At 51.4% G+C, this 13,387-nt stretch overlaps 2 long non-coding RNA genes across 2 annotated transcripts; one reads left to right on the top strand and one right to left on the bottom strand.

The window, feature by feature from the left end:
• Nucleotides 1-428: 428 nt before the first annotated feature.
• LOC141743671 (uncharacterized) lies at nt 429-6,451 on the top strand. The gene is made up of 3 exons (XR_012587145.1): nt 429-677; nt 1,082-1,175; nt 6,309-6,451. It is a non-coding gene; the product is annotated as an uncharacterized LOC141743671 (long non-coding RNA).
• Nucleotides 5,113-7,487, bottom strand: LOC141743673 (uncharacterized). The gene is made up of 3 exons (XR_012587147.1): nt 7,360-7,487; nt 6,458-6,702; nt 5,113-5,502 (listed from the first exon to the last, which is right to left on the bottom strand). It is a non-coding gene; the product is annotated as an uncharacterized LOC141743673 (long non-coding RNA).
• Nucleotides 7,488-13,387: the final 5,900 nt, after the last annotated feature.

The raw sequence follows: 13,387 nt of genomic DNA, 5'->3' as shown, positions 1-13,387 counted from the left end.
AATAAAACGAAGCTACGGAGAGAAGTCGACCAAAACAAGATGGCTTGGCTTCCCAGCCCGGGCTCTTCCTCGCCTCCGCTCTCGCCAAGTCCGCCGCGGCCCGGCCGGCTGGTACTTACAGGCGGCCCCCCCGCTCCATGCGCCCCCGGCCCGGGGCTGCGCTCTGCCCGCCGGCGGGGGCCGTCAGGGCATCATCCCTGCCCGCCGCTGCGGGGGGGTCCTCCGCGCCCCGGCGCTGCTGCGGGGCATCGGCGGGGCTCGGGGCGCTGGCGGGGCTCCCCCGCACCACCTCCATGTACAGCTACATCTTTAGGGCCGCTCGGGTTAATATATGTCGTCAGAAGCGGCGGCCGCCAATGGCGGCGGCGGGGGCGGGGCCCGCCGCCCTCCGCAATAAAACTTTTTTGATGTTCGCCCTGCTAATTGCCGAGCTCCTCTTTTAGGATTGGCTGCCCCTCCGCATCCATAATGTAATTAAAACAAGGGGGAAAAAATTATCATGGAGGCAGAGGTTAATGCAAGTGTTTAGCAGATGCCTTACTGTAAAATCTGCATTAAAAAAAAAAAAAAACAAAAAACAAAAAAACCCCAAAAAACCAAACCAAAACAAAAAAACCAACCCAACCAAAAACCCAACAAAGTCATTAAAACTTAAATATCGGATAATCTCAAAGCAGGTACAGTATGGATCCAAGGAATTTCTTGGCAAAAATCTATGTGAGGGCTCGGGACGCTCCGAGGTTGCTTCTCCGAAGCGCTTTGTGCCGCTCGGGTGGAGGAACGAATAAAACCGGCCTCGGAGAGGACCGCACCGACGGCCCGGTGTGGAAATGCCCCAGCAGCGCGAACCGGTGCTGCCGGTTCGCAGGCACGGAGAGAGCTCGTCGGCAGCTCCCCCGAGCAGGGAGACGGAGCTCCGTCTGTCACCCGGAGGCTGGCGACACAAGTCACCCAAAGGCTGGTCCCGGCTTCGGGCGGCTCCGAGGCAGCGAAGAGCTCGGGGCTGGGCCGGGGTTTTCTTCCCGAAAGAATTGCTGTGAGACACTAACAATAAACCCGACTCTAAATCCTTCTTTTCCAGCCTGCTGCCTGCGCCTCCGCACCTCGGCCAGTGCTCGCCCGGATGGCTTGCGCTCCTGAAGCCCGTGTCGCGCTTGTTTTAACTGGTCGGATCGGTAAGTCACCGAATATTTTTTGGGTTTTTTTACAGCATGTTCAGAGCTTATTTTCTAGCTTTTACTAACCAATATATAAATATTTCGCCGCATTCCTGCTTCTGCAATAATATAATAATAATAAAAAAAGCCCAGCGTCTGCGGAAAGCAGGTTTAGTTATCGAAGGGGAATAGTTAAATGTTTGTTTAACGGCCAGGCCAGGAGGAAATCTCCCGTAGCGATTTAGGTGTTTTGCTGTGGTAAGCTTGAAGACGTTACAGCAGGAAAATGGATCTCAAGCTGTAATTCATGGGTAACTTGGAGGCGAGGGGAATTGTTGTCATCTTCAGCTGGAGCCGAGCGTTACCAAATAGCTGCGAAATCGCAAATACCCGGCCGTACGTGTGTCGGCTGCCGGCTGGGCTGCTTCGGCGTATATTACAATGCAATCCTACAATATAGGCAGTGTGGAAAACTGTGTCAACAGGAGCTGAGAGGTCATAAATTAAAGAAAGAGAAAGATAGAGATGGAGGAGTCTGCGAAAGGAGGCGACAAGAACCGCCAGTCCCGTTTCTGCAGCAGCTCCGGGCGCTCCCGGGCCCGGCTGCAGGGGATGTTTTGGGGGGCTGGGGCGGGGGGGGGAAGAGGACGAAAAAGCCCCTCTGGGGGGAATCGGGTGGGGAGAGGAGGCGAGCTGAGCCCGGGCGACCCCGGCTGCCGTCCCGCTCGCTCCCGTAGCCGCCGCCGGGGCTGACGGGGGTTTGCGGTGGCCCGGGGGCTTGGCGGACGGGTGTGGGGGCTCCCGGCGGGGCGAGCCGTGCGGGGAGAGGGCAGGCTCGGCCCGAGGGGGGACCGCCCGGTGAGGAGCAGCCCGCTGCGGGAGCGGGAAGCGGGGAAACAACGAGGGGGAAGGCGGGCGCCGGCCCCGCGTCTGGGCAGGACGGGGAGTGCGGGGCTGGAGCCGGCCGGGGGGACCTGCGGGGAGGTGGCGGGGGGACACACGACAGGGACCTGCGTGTGCATCAGTCCCTACACCTACCCGTGTGCGCCGGGGTGTAAACTGAGTGCGAAAGTGAAAAACCAGCCCAGCTGCAGAGCCGATGTGTGTACACACACATCTTGTACGCGCACACGCAGGCTCCTACTAAAATGATAAATATCTGTATCGGCATCTGCACACGCACACCCGTCCATTCGGGATTATCCTAAGGAAATGCCGTGTCTGCAGTGGGGAGTTTTTTCCATTTGAGGAAGGCGAGGGGTGCGGGCAGGGCCCTGGGGCGGCCGGGCAGCCTGTCCCGCCTCCGGGGATGCGGAGGATGCGGGGGGGATGCGGGGCTCAACCCGCAAAACCCACCCAGCGGCTTCTGCAGCCGCTCCTCGGCTCGGTTTTCCTGCCATATTTCCCTCGGTGGGAAGAAGGAGCGGGCATTGTCAAGGCCGGGAAGGTATATTGGCTTTGGAAACGGGGTTGTGTTTCCCTGCGCTCTCCTTCTTTGCGCAGGAGCTTCCCAAAATCCCGCAGGCTGGGCTGCGGCGGTGACAGCCCCTGTGGCCAGCCGCGCCGGCCACCCCGATAACATCTCCAAGGATGAAGGGAACGGAAAACATGAGGCAGAGAACAAGTAATAAAAGATACAGGAGATACCGATCGGAACACCGGCCTCCAAAGCTAGCATCATTATTGCTTAATTAGCTTTGGAGAAAGAGGGTCTCTAGATAAAGCGCCCAGCAGGGTCTTTTATATAGATTCCCCCCTATCCCCCAGCAGTTGTTTACGCGTTTTATAAAAGCGAGTTTCGGAGCAAATGCAGCTCTTGTGTCCTCCCGCAGCTTCTCACTGCTCGGGCTGCACGGTGAGGGGTTTTACAGCCGTTCCCGTTTGATCGGCGCGGTGGAAACCGCCGCAGCCCGAGGTGCCTTTCCCAAGGCTCGGCTTCGAGTCCCTTAAAAACCACCAGCGTTTTGCCGATTTATTGATTTGATCGGATTTTTTTCTTTCCCCCGTGCACAAACCATTTGCTTAAAAAAAATAAATAAAAAGAAAAAAAAAAGAAAGAAAGAAAGAAAGAAAGAAAAAAAAAAGAAAGAAGGAAAAAAAAAGAAGCTCTAGCCTTATGTCACTTATTTCCCTGCCAAAATGGTTGCATGTTAGGCGGCGATTTATCTGGGCTCTGCTGCCAGACAGGACTTTCCTCGCTCGCTGTAATTAGGAAATTTTGGTGGCGACTGTGCCGAGGCTGGTTTTCCCTTGCCTTACTCCCCCCACTTATTTTTACATTTTTATTTATTTATTTGTAAACTTTGTTTCGTCGGGGGTCTGTGCGTGCGGGGGGGGCTGTACCGTCGCTTTTGCCCCGCGGTGGTCGCCGCTCCATCCCCGCCGCCCTCCGCGGCGCGGAGCGGGAGGAAAGGGCTGCCCTCGCCCCCGGTGGGTGCCCAGGGGGCGGCGTGGGGGGGGAGCTTATCGCCAGGTCACTCCTCTCCTGCGGGACACGGGGCGAGGGGGGGTGGGGGGGATTTGGGGCTCACAAAACAATAGAGCTGGGCACCCTCCCCAGCCCGGCCTGGGGTGAATTCAGCTATGCTACAAATTAAGCTAATTTCGCCGAACCAGAGGCAAGAGTACGGGCCCGGGGAAGAGGTGAGGAGGCTGGGGGGGGTTGGGAAACCCGCATCTCCTGGGGACTGTCGTCTCGGGGGGGGCCGGTTGGGCCAGCTGTAGCCAGGCCGGGCCGGGCGCTTGAATGAGCAGGCCCGGGGCAGAAAAAAGCCCGGCCGGTGCCGAAGAAGCCGTTTCCTCGGTCTTTCCTCTTTTTTTGCATCTTCTCCCCCGGTACCGGTGGGGCGATGCGGGGGGGCAGGCAGCCCCCCGGGGCAGGGCAGCGGGGCCGGTACCGAGCCCAGCCCCGCGCCGGCTCCCCCCTTTTCGGCTTTATATTTTTAATTAAATCAAATAATCAGACCCGCCACAGCACCCCAAAGGCACCCCAAAGTTCCTGGCAGCTGAGGCACAGCCCTGGCCGAATAGACGGGCCCCCCCGACGGCTCCCAAAGGCCCGGGGTGCGCGGCCGGGAGTGGGGGCTGCGGGTCTGGAAAAGCCGGGACGCGTTTGGATTTATGGAGAGCACGGTGTCGTTGACCTGAGACCAGAGGTATGGGGAAGGGACACCCCCCCCGGCTGCGTTTGGGGGTGTCCGAGGACCCCGTGTCGCAGGGGTGCCGCTCCCGGATCACGGCGGAGGAGTAGGCAGGAAGAAAAAAACCCGCAAGAAAACCGATTTTTGGGAAGGGGCGCAGGAGAAATATCATTTGAAGGTCAACCTGTCAGTGCGGGTTAATGGAGAGGACTTGTGCCTGCTGGGCCTGCTCCCACCGCCGCGGCCGGGGCTGGGGCAGGATCGGGCCCAGCAGGCCCGAAATAATTGCTGCCGTTGGAGGTTGGAGGAACCCTGGTTTACGTTACTATTATCGGTAACGAACGTCCACATATTTCAGGCATGATAATCTCGCAGCCGTTGTGTATACAGGAAAAAAAAAAAAAGGGAAAAAAGAAAAAAAAAGGGGAAAAAAGAAAAAGAAAAAAGAAAAAAGGGGGAAAAGGAAAGAAAAAGAAAAAAGAAAAAAGAGGAAAAAAGGTAAAAGATAAAAGAAAAAAGATAATAAGGAAAAAAGAAAAAAAAAGAAAAGAAAAAAAGAAAAAAAAATCAGGGAAGAGCAACCCCCAAGACACTGACCGCTCCGCAAGGCGCGCTGAGGGGCGGTGAGCGCGGGACGGGACGCGTTCTCCCGTCGCATGTGTAAGCAATTACTCGAGGATTGCTTATATTTGTGACCGAGGATCCAGAGCTGCATTTAGAGCCTGGGCAGGAATCACGGAAAGAAAAGAAAAACACAACGTACCCCAACCAAGACCCCTTTTTTTTTGTCTGAAGAACGGCGGTAAAGACCGTATAAAATTCTGCAGTGAGGGCACAGGGTGTCTCTATTGGTTTGTCATTTATCTATCCTGTGCACACACATGTTTAATCACGCACGTGGATGTATACAGACACGCACACGGTTTTTTTTTTTTCCACGTGAAGTTGTTTGTATTCCTGGGAAAGAGCATCTTAAGCCGCTCTTGAGCTCGGCGTTGATGCAATAGGTCGCGAATTAATGAGTAAGTTGTCCTCCAGCATCCGCAGTTGAGGCGTCGGAGGAAGCGGAGGGCAGGCTGGCATCGCTTGGGGTCTGGGCTAACAAAAAAATATCACCACTTCTATTGTCATTCTTCATGGAAAGTCTTCATTTAACAAGGCTGGGGTTTGGGCAGCGTTCATGCATCAAAGGCAACCTCGCTGGGCTTAAAAAAAAAAAAAAAGGGGAAAAAAAAAAAGGGAAAGATCCCTCTGGAGCAGTGACAATTAACTGCAATTTCGCCCCAAACGCGGGTGTCCTCCCGGCGGTGCCCCCCCACCACCGCACCGGGTGCTGCCACCCCCCCCCCGGCCCTCGCTGCGGGGCCGGGGCTCCCCGCACCCCCCGGCCGGGTCCCGCAAATCCCGGCCCCGCACTTGGCGGCGGCGGCGGCCCCGCACCGCGGTTCCTACGCGGCGTGTCGCGGTGTGTAACCGATCCGGCCGAGCGAGGTCTTTCTCGTAATTTGGATACACCGAGTCTCCAGTTAATGACATATAATCAGCCCGTAGGTCACTTGGTCATTCTCTTATTACAAACCCCTCCTTGCTCTCTCTGATCTCCTTTCAAACTGAATTTCACACAAACAAATAAAGCAAGACAGGGACAAGTCCTTAAAATACAAGAGCGAAATATTGGAGGATTGCTGGTGGGGCAACTATAAACATTTTTAAAAGAAAACCCGAAAAGATAGGAAAGAACATCTTATCGAGAAAGAGAGCATTGTGTACAAAACACGGAGGGGAAAACGGTCTGGCTTCTGTTAGAAATGACATAAAATTAAAATAAAAATAATTACAAACAGGAATGGCATAACATAAACAGAAGGGAGGAGGCTTTGCTAGAAATGCGCGGCCGTACTGTAGTTTGTTCTTACAGATGCTACGACCGGTCCCTGGGTACGCAGAATGTTTATTTGCTTCACTTTAGTCGGAAAAAAAAAATAAAATTTAAATTGTCTTTTTTCTGTAGGAAAGTAACTGAAGAAGCCGGGCACTGGAGGAGCGAGTGTCATGTCCCTCCTCGGACCTGCCGGGAAACGGGGCCGCGGCCAAAACGCTGGGTGTAAATGCGACAACAAAAATAAATATTTTAACATCGCCGCGCAGGACGTATTTTACCGAGTCAACACGTTGTTTTTCTGCTTTTCATTTTTCTTCCCTCTGGGAAGAGACGATGCTCCCTTTTTTTATTAGGTATTCCCCGGCAGATCAGTTTTGATCTCCGTCCAGGTGTGTGTCCATAGATCTGCGCGTACGCCGAGCCCTCGGGGAGCGGGGCCGGGCGTTTTTCGGGAATTCGAGTGGATTTGTCCCAGCCAGAGGAGGGGGGACATTCCCATCGGGCTCAGGCTGGAGGAAGAGACCTGGAAGAGGCGTCAGTGTGTCCCCCTCCGTAGGCGTTGTCACCTCTCAAACCATCCCCGACGTGTGTGGATCACGGCGCTCGGGAGCCGGCCGGGCTGCAGCACTAGCCCGTGGCTACCAACGGGTCGGGATGGCGCAGGCCGATGGGGGGGGGGCTGGAAAGGGTTAACCCCCCCCCCCAGCCCCCCTGCCCGCCGCCGCTTCCCTCTAGAGGTCTCATTAGGGAAACCCTCGCTGCTATTTCCAGCGTTTCCTCCTCAATCAGCCGCCCTCAAACGCGGCTCCACAAACAAATTGGCGGCAAAAAGCGCCGATCTGGTCACGGGCGAGGCCGAGCCAATATTTCACCCGGGTTTGCTTTGGAATTACGGCCGGGTTCGTGGCTACCTGCCCGCCACCCCCCCTCGCCCCTCCCCGCTGCCACCTTTGCCGCTCGGCGAGGGATCTGGGGGGAAAAAAAATGTCAAACTTTCACTATCAAAAGCAGAATCTCCCGGTCCAAACGCTGCCCGTGTTTGGTTTTTTTTTTTTTGGCTGCGAAGCCAGGACCACCCCCCCCAGCACCAGAGGTTGCCCCCGCCCCAGCCCGCCCCCCTTTCCCTGTTAAACCGCTCTTATGATTTGTTATATATTCCTCCCCCCCCCCAGCTGCTTACTCTTGTTTGACTGTTGTACGAAGCCGCTTTAAATCTTCGGCAGGAAGAATAAAAGTTAAAGGCGCTGGGGCGGGTTCCGCCAGACCTGCGGGTCCGCCCGGTCCCCGCACCGACCCCCCCCGGGGCTCCCTGAGCCTCCTCAGCGCCGCAGCCCCCCCGCCCGAGCCAGCCAAAATAGGAGCTAATTCCATTATGCCCGAAAGCCGGGGTGTAACAGGGGGAAACTTCGGCGCTGAGGAACTAAGCTGCTATATTTGCTTTGCCATAAACCGACGGGAATATTTTACGGTGGAGGGGAACGGTACAACACGAAAGGGAAATATGACAATAAATCTCTTTTTTATGGATTCTCGCCAGCAGCAAAAACACAAGGATTCAACGGTTTTACGACCCAACCATTTCGCAGGTACATCCGAAGATACCTAGGCAGAAAAGAACACCCCGTATCCCCCCTCCCGGCCCCCCGATCGGGGACATCCAACTCTGTCCCCCCCGAGCTCGACCACGGAACCCCCAGTGACCGTCCTGCTGGCACAGGACACCGCTGCGGGGACAGGCTCCGGTTATTTCTGGTGCCACTGGCACTACCCTGTACTAGTTTACCGATAACGCGAAACTTTGAGTCAGGAGGAACACTCCACCGTCCGTCCCATAACGAGCACGTGAGGCTATTTTCTTTCTAGTTACTCCAAAACGATTAGCGTTTGAGATCCTTTACCCACCCGTGGAGCCAAATCACAGCTTTAGTTTCACAGGGCCGGTTTATTTAGAGATTTTCACATGCTAAAATAAAAATGGGTACTTCGAGGTGAGGATTTCCAAGTGGCAAAGGGTCTAACGCTCCTTGGCATAGGTGCAGGTTCAGCATGGAAATCCCTTTGAGGTTTTAAACCCTGGATACTTTTGGAAACCAAATCACACAGCTCTCTGCGTCTTGATACCTTTAAAAATCTGCTTCATGGAAAAATATATTTTTTTCCAGAGTCATGTTCCACTGTAAAACAGCATTCTTACATCCTAAAACCGTTTTATTCAGTGCAAGCATGTTTGCATCTAAGGTGCTGGGAATGTTTTGCTATCTGTCTCCATGCCTTGTTTTGGTTCTTTCATATTATCACCTCCTGATGTTGCTCACCCTGAGCACCCGACTCCGGGTTTAGGTCACCCAGGGAGCAGGGAATAGCTGGTGGCTCCTGGGGAATTGCTGCTGGGCTGCAGGGGTTTGGAAATGCAGGGTTTGAAACAATTGCTTCCCAGATAATGTCCCAGCGCAGCGCTTTTCCCATCTCGGCACGGCTCTGGAAGCCACTGCTCCCTGGGACGTCTACCAGCCATGAAAGCAGAGGTAGCATGTGCAGTTAAATGTATTATTTCAAACATAAGTTCTTTCAGTTGAAAATTGTCTTTTATATTGCTAAATGAAAGCCACGCTGCCTTTTTCCTGTGCTTTTTTTTTTTTTTTAGATAAAATAGGCAAATGATTTCAGAGCCCTAGTTTTTGTTAAGAAAGGTTGAAGAATGATCTACAGTTCGAATATCCAATCACGTATTGAACAACAACCTATAAAATACAAATCACGTATCGAACGATAAAATCCACCCACGATAAAATCCTATAAAATCCACCCACAGGAAAAAGGAAGATCACAACCCCCCCCAGGCGCAGACCTCCCCAGTACAAGCTGTGCTTCTCCAGCTCGTCAGGGTGGCACCTATTTGTATGAATTCAAGATTCGCGTGTGCCTACTGCTAACAGGAATAGTTTGTACACCCCGGAGCCGGCTCATATGCCGTCGCCAGAATTGCACAGGAAGGCAGAGCACAGCGCAGGCTGATTTTACTCCATTTATCATTATTTTGCTATTGTAAAGGGCACCGCAAGCACTTTTTTTGCAGCCACTTCAGGGACGTCTACACGATGGAGGAGCAGGAAAAGCGTCAACCTGTGCTTAGCTGGGGGCCAGGGCTGTGCCCTGCGTGCCCCGCAGCCCACGAAGGGCTTCCCCCGGCTCCCATCGTGTACTAGTCATAAAGATATGTCCTACCTTGTAAAAAACAGTGCATGCCCATTTCGTATGATACGTGCGTGCACACATCTGGGCTGCATGTGTGGAAAAGTCAAGGCACACACCGCAAACAATTTTACATGTGCAATTTTCCAAGCATGGGTCAATGGGTCTATAACGCGGCATCTCTACAGTGCGGAAAACGGCATTCTTCTGCACAGGAGGGCATTTTTAAGTGACTTTCAAAGAAAAAAAAAAATAATGCGGCATTATTCTTGGTAGCACAGATAGCAGCAGCTTGTTTCTGCTGGTGGCTCCTGAAGTTTTCCGCAAACCCGCCAAGATGGAGTGTTACTCCTAAACAGCAACATGCACACAGCAATCGGAATATTTCAGATATTCACTTCTATGGGCTGATGTTATTAAAATTAAAAACATCTGCTTTAAGGAATGCAGATTTTCTGGATGTAAATGTCTTGTCCACTCCCCCAGTAAACTCGGCTACTCGGGGAAACAGAGTGTGATTCTGCACGGTCGTCGCGCTGTTTGACACGGTAGCAAACGGAGCGATGCTGCCCTAAGTGTGTTGTTGTTCAACCAACAGCGGGAATTGGATAACGGCTCTAAAGGCTCTCAGCTGGGAACACTTTCCTAATGCCTCTGTAGGTAATGGGATTCCCATCGTGTGCTGCCCAGTCTGTGTCTGCTGGGGGCTTTTTAATGCCTGTCTGTGATCAGCAGAGCTGGGGGGAGCGGAGAAGGGACCCCCAGCCGCCCCACATACCATCACCTCATCCCCGTTAGAGGCACCACTGGCCAAAGTCGAGGGGGAGAAACCTCCTCCCTTTGGCACACCCCTTAAAAAATGTCGGGAAAAACCTCAATACGTGCGTTAGCTCCTCTTACGCCAAAGCTAAGCTGCACGTGCCTGTTTAAGAACGAGGAATTATCTGCAGTGACTGATTGCCATGCTAACGACCGAAGCATGAGCAGCATCAAAGGTGGAGTTGCACCCAAGGCTGTGGTGTGTCCATGGGACGCTTTGTTGCTCTCGCCTGTCAGGCTGACTCTAAATAGAGAGAAGAAGTCGCAAATGGGAAGTTACCGGTCCTGCTGGCGCGGGAATAAAGAAAAATGGAAGATAATCCCTAGGAGGACGTTGCACTAAACTACACAGAGGTGGTGCGTGGCTAAGAAAGCATCATGGGACAATGGGACACGGGAGTGTGTACGGTGCTACCCAGAAGTAAATAGTGGAAGTTAAAGTCTTTTTTCTATTTTGCCTTCTTTTGCTCTTATTATTCTTATTCTTATTCTTATTCTTATTCTTATTCTTATTCTTATTCTTATTCTTATTCTTATTCTTATTCTTATTCTTATTCCTATTCCTATTCCTATTCCTATTCTTATTCTTTTTCAAATCTGCCACCGGATAAATTTGGTGGTTTCATAAACGATGTATAAATGCAAACACGGCAATAGCGTAAACTTAGTAAAAAAATACCTTGATGCCTGTCTGTCTTTCAGAAAAGAGTATAATGCATTCGAATACTTTCTGTATTGGGAAGAACTGGTCCTTCCTTTGGCTCCTAGGTAGAAGAGTTTGGAGACGGGTTCTCTCCGGCCGTTTGAGATGCCGATTGCCATCACACCTCCCCATAGCTGCTGTCAACAGGAAACCTGCTGTTTGTGCGGTGGGTGCTACGAAGTTATAAATAACACAAACCCAGGACTTTAAATTCTAATATTGTTTATATCCCATACAAGTTGATGAACACGCAGATGCACGCGCACATGCACATACACACGGGAATTTGAAAAAACAGGATTTAGTAATTTCCTCCCAGTATTTACTTCTTAACCACGTTAACCAGTGTTCTAGTTCAAAAGAAACATTGGGATCTGGCCGGATTAGTAACATTTGAGAGCTATCCAGCTCTTGGAAAAACGTCTGGTGCTGTTTCCTCGGGATTCTCATGGATCGTGGTCTTTGTGGAGGCAGGTGTCTTCATTCCAGCTGGCCACGGGGAGTTTCGCTAAGTAACGTTCACAGCGAGGGCTTCAGATCTCGGTCACTGTAGAAATGTAAACTATTTGTGCCTTCAGAACTGGGGGTTAAAATAACGAGAAAAAGAAAGTAAAATCCATGCCTTACATCTGCCTTGAAGGCGATGCTTAAAGAAGGGAAACAGCTGATTATGAGACAAATCTGTATTTCTTACGGTGGTGGCTGTGACACACGGGTTGCACCTCTCGCACGGAGCAAGGAGTGTTGCCGGTGAACCGCAAGTCGGACGCTGGGGCCAGGTGACCCACGTCTTTGTTCCCTTGACAGATGAAGAATAGAAAGAGCGTTGACCCTGCCGAAATGTAGAGACGGATCTGAAGGGGCGCAAGAACACAAAGATTCATTGCAGCCCACGGGATGCCACCTTGGAGGATGGATACAATTAAAAGAAAAAGCTGGAAAAAGCTTTTTTTTTTTTTTTTTTTTTTTTCCCCCAGCAACTTAAAAATACCGCAATTAAAACTATTATTAAACTAGATAAAACGAAGCGGAAATTTGTTTTCAGGTTTTAAAGCCAAGAATGTTCTTTGTGCCTCTATCCATTTCTGTGCTCCACGTACCCTGTGCTGTTTACACAAGGATTATCTTGTTTATTTTACAGTTATTATGCTTCATAGAAACTAATCAAGAGAATATTTCTTTTTTTATGACAAAAAGTGGATGTTGAATTGCTCGAGCTGCTTTTATACAACATTCTTGGGTTTGCGATAGTGTGATATTTAATAAAGTGTTTATAAAGGCAGATATAATAGTTTATCAGATCTCAGGCAGTCACAATAACAAAACTGCCCTTCGCCTGAGTGCTGTGTACTGGGCTTCGTAATTTACAACGCGGCACTTTCTAAATTACTTCATAAACTAAGAAAGTTACCTACCAAAGAATCAATCTTATAAGAACTGAGAAATCTTTTCCTAAATATTTTTTCTGTTACTTAGTGTCCGTACAAATCATTATTAATAGCTTGGACTCGGGCAGAAACCGCGCGCCCTCGTAGCATGCAACACGTGCGCGCTCTGAGATATTTCCATGCAGTCCAGTCTATTTAAATTTCCAGGGGAAGAGACCTTTCAGCTTAAAACACTGCGTGCCTAAAGTGGTATCCTGCACAAGCAACGGGGTAAAGCGAAGAGAAAAGACCAAAAGGACGCCGAAGTCTTCACAGTGGGAATCTAACGGAGCAATTCAAGTGGGAGTGAATAGTTTACGAGGCCATGAATAGAGAATGGAGCCTTTCATTTCTGCCTCGCTCGTCCAAGTCCCCACCAACTCATCTCAAGTGTGCTCGGGCTTACACACACTGTGACGGCGTGTGCTCAGGCTTCTTCAGCAGGAAACAAAGCCCATGTCCGTGAGCCCAGCCTCCCTCTCTGCCAAAGGACCTGCCCTGAGGAATCCTGCCGGCAAACAGCGGCAGACCCAGGTGCGCATCCCGGGCTGATACGGCCCGTTCTTCCCCAAATGTCCCAGCCTGGCTATTCCCTGTGCACAGTCTGTCCGCTGTCGCATGGAAAAGAAAGAAATGAGGGACATTTAAAAGTGGAGAACTGCTATTTGTAATTCAAGACCAATTTTTGGTCTGCAAATAGGCAACGACCTCCTTGATAGTCTAGCGTTTACTTAATCCTCATACTGCAAGCACTTCTGCAGGTAGCCATGGCATGCACCCGTAGATACAAAACATGCCTTAGATCTTAGAATCATAGAATCCTAGAATTGCCTCGGTTGGAAGGGACCTTTCAGATCATCAACATAACACTGAGAAAAACCATCACTAAACCATATCACTAAGCGCTACATCTACCTGTCTTTGAAATCCCTCCAGGGATGGCGACTCCACCACTGCCCTGGGCAGCCTCTTCCAATGCTTGACAGCCCTTTCCGGGAAGAAATTATTCCTAATATCCATCCTAAACCTCCCCTGGTGCAACTTGAGGCCGTTTCCCCTTGTCCCAT

The sequence above is a fragment of the Larus michahellis genome, chromosome 5 (assembly GCF_964199755.1).
Source record: "Larus michahellis chromosome 5, bLarMic1.1, whole genome shotgun sequence".
Lineage (NCBI taxonomy): Eukaryota > Metazoa > Chordata > Aves > Charadriiformes > Laridae > Larus > Larus michahellis.
The sequence above is the reverse complement of the archived record's forward strand: the minus strand, read 5'-3'. Positions and strand labels throughout refer to the sequence as shown.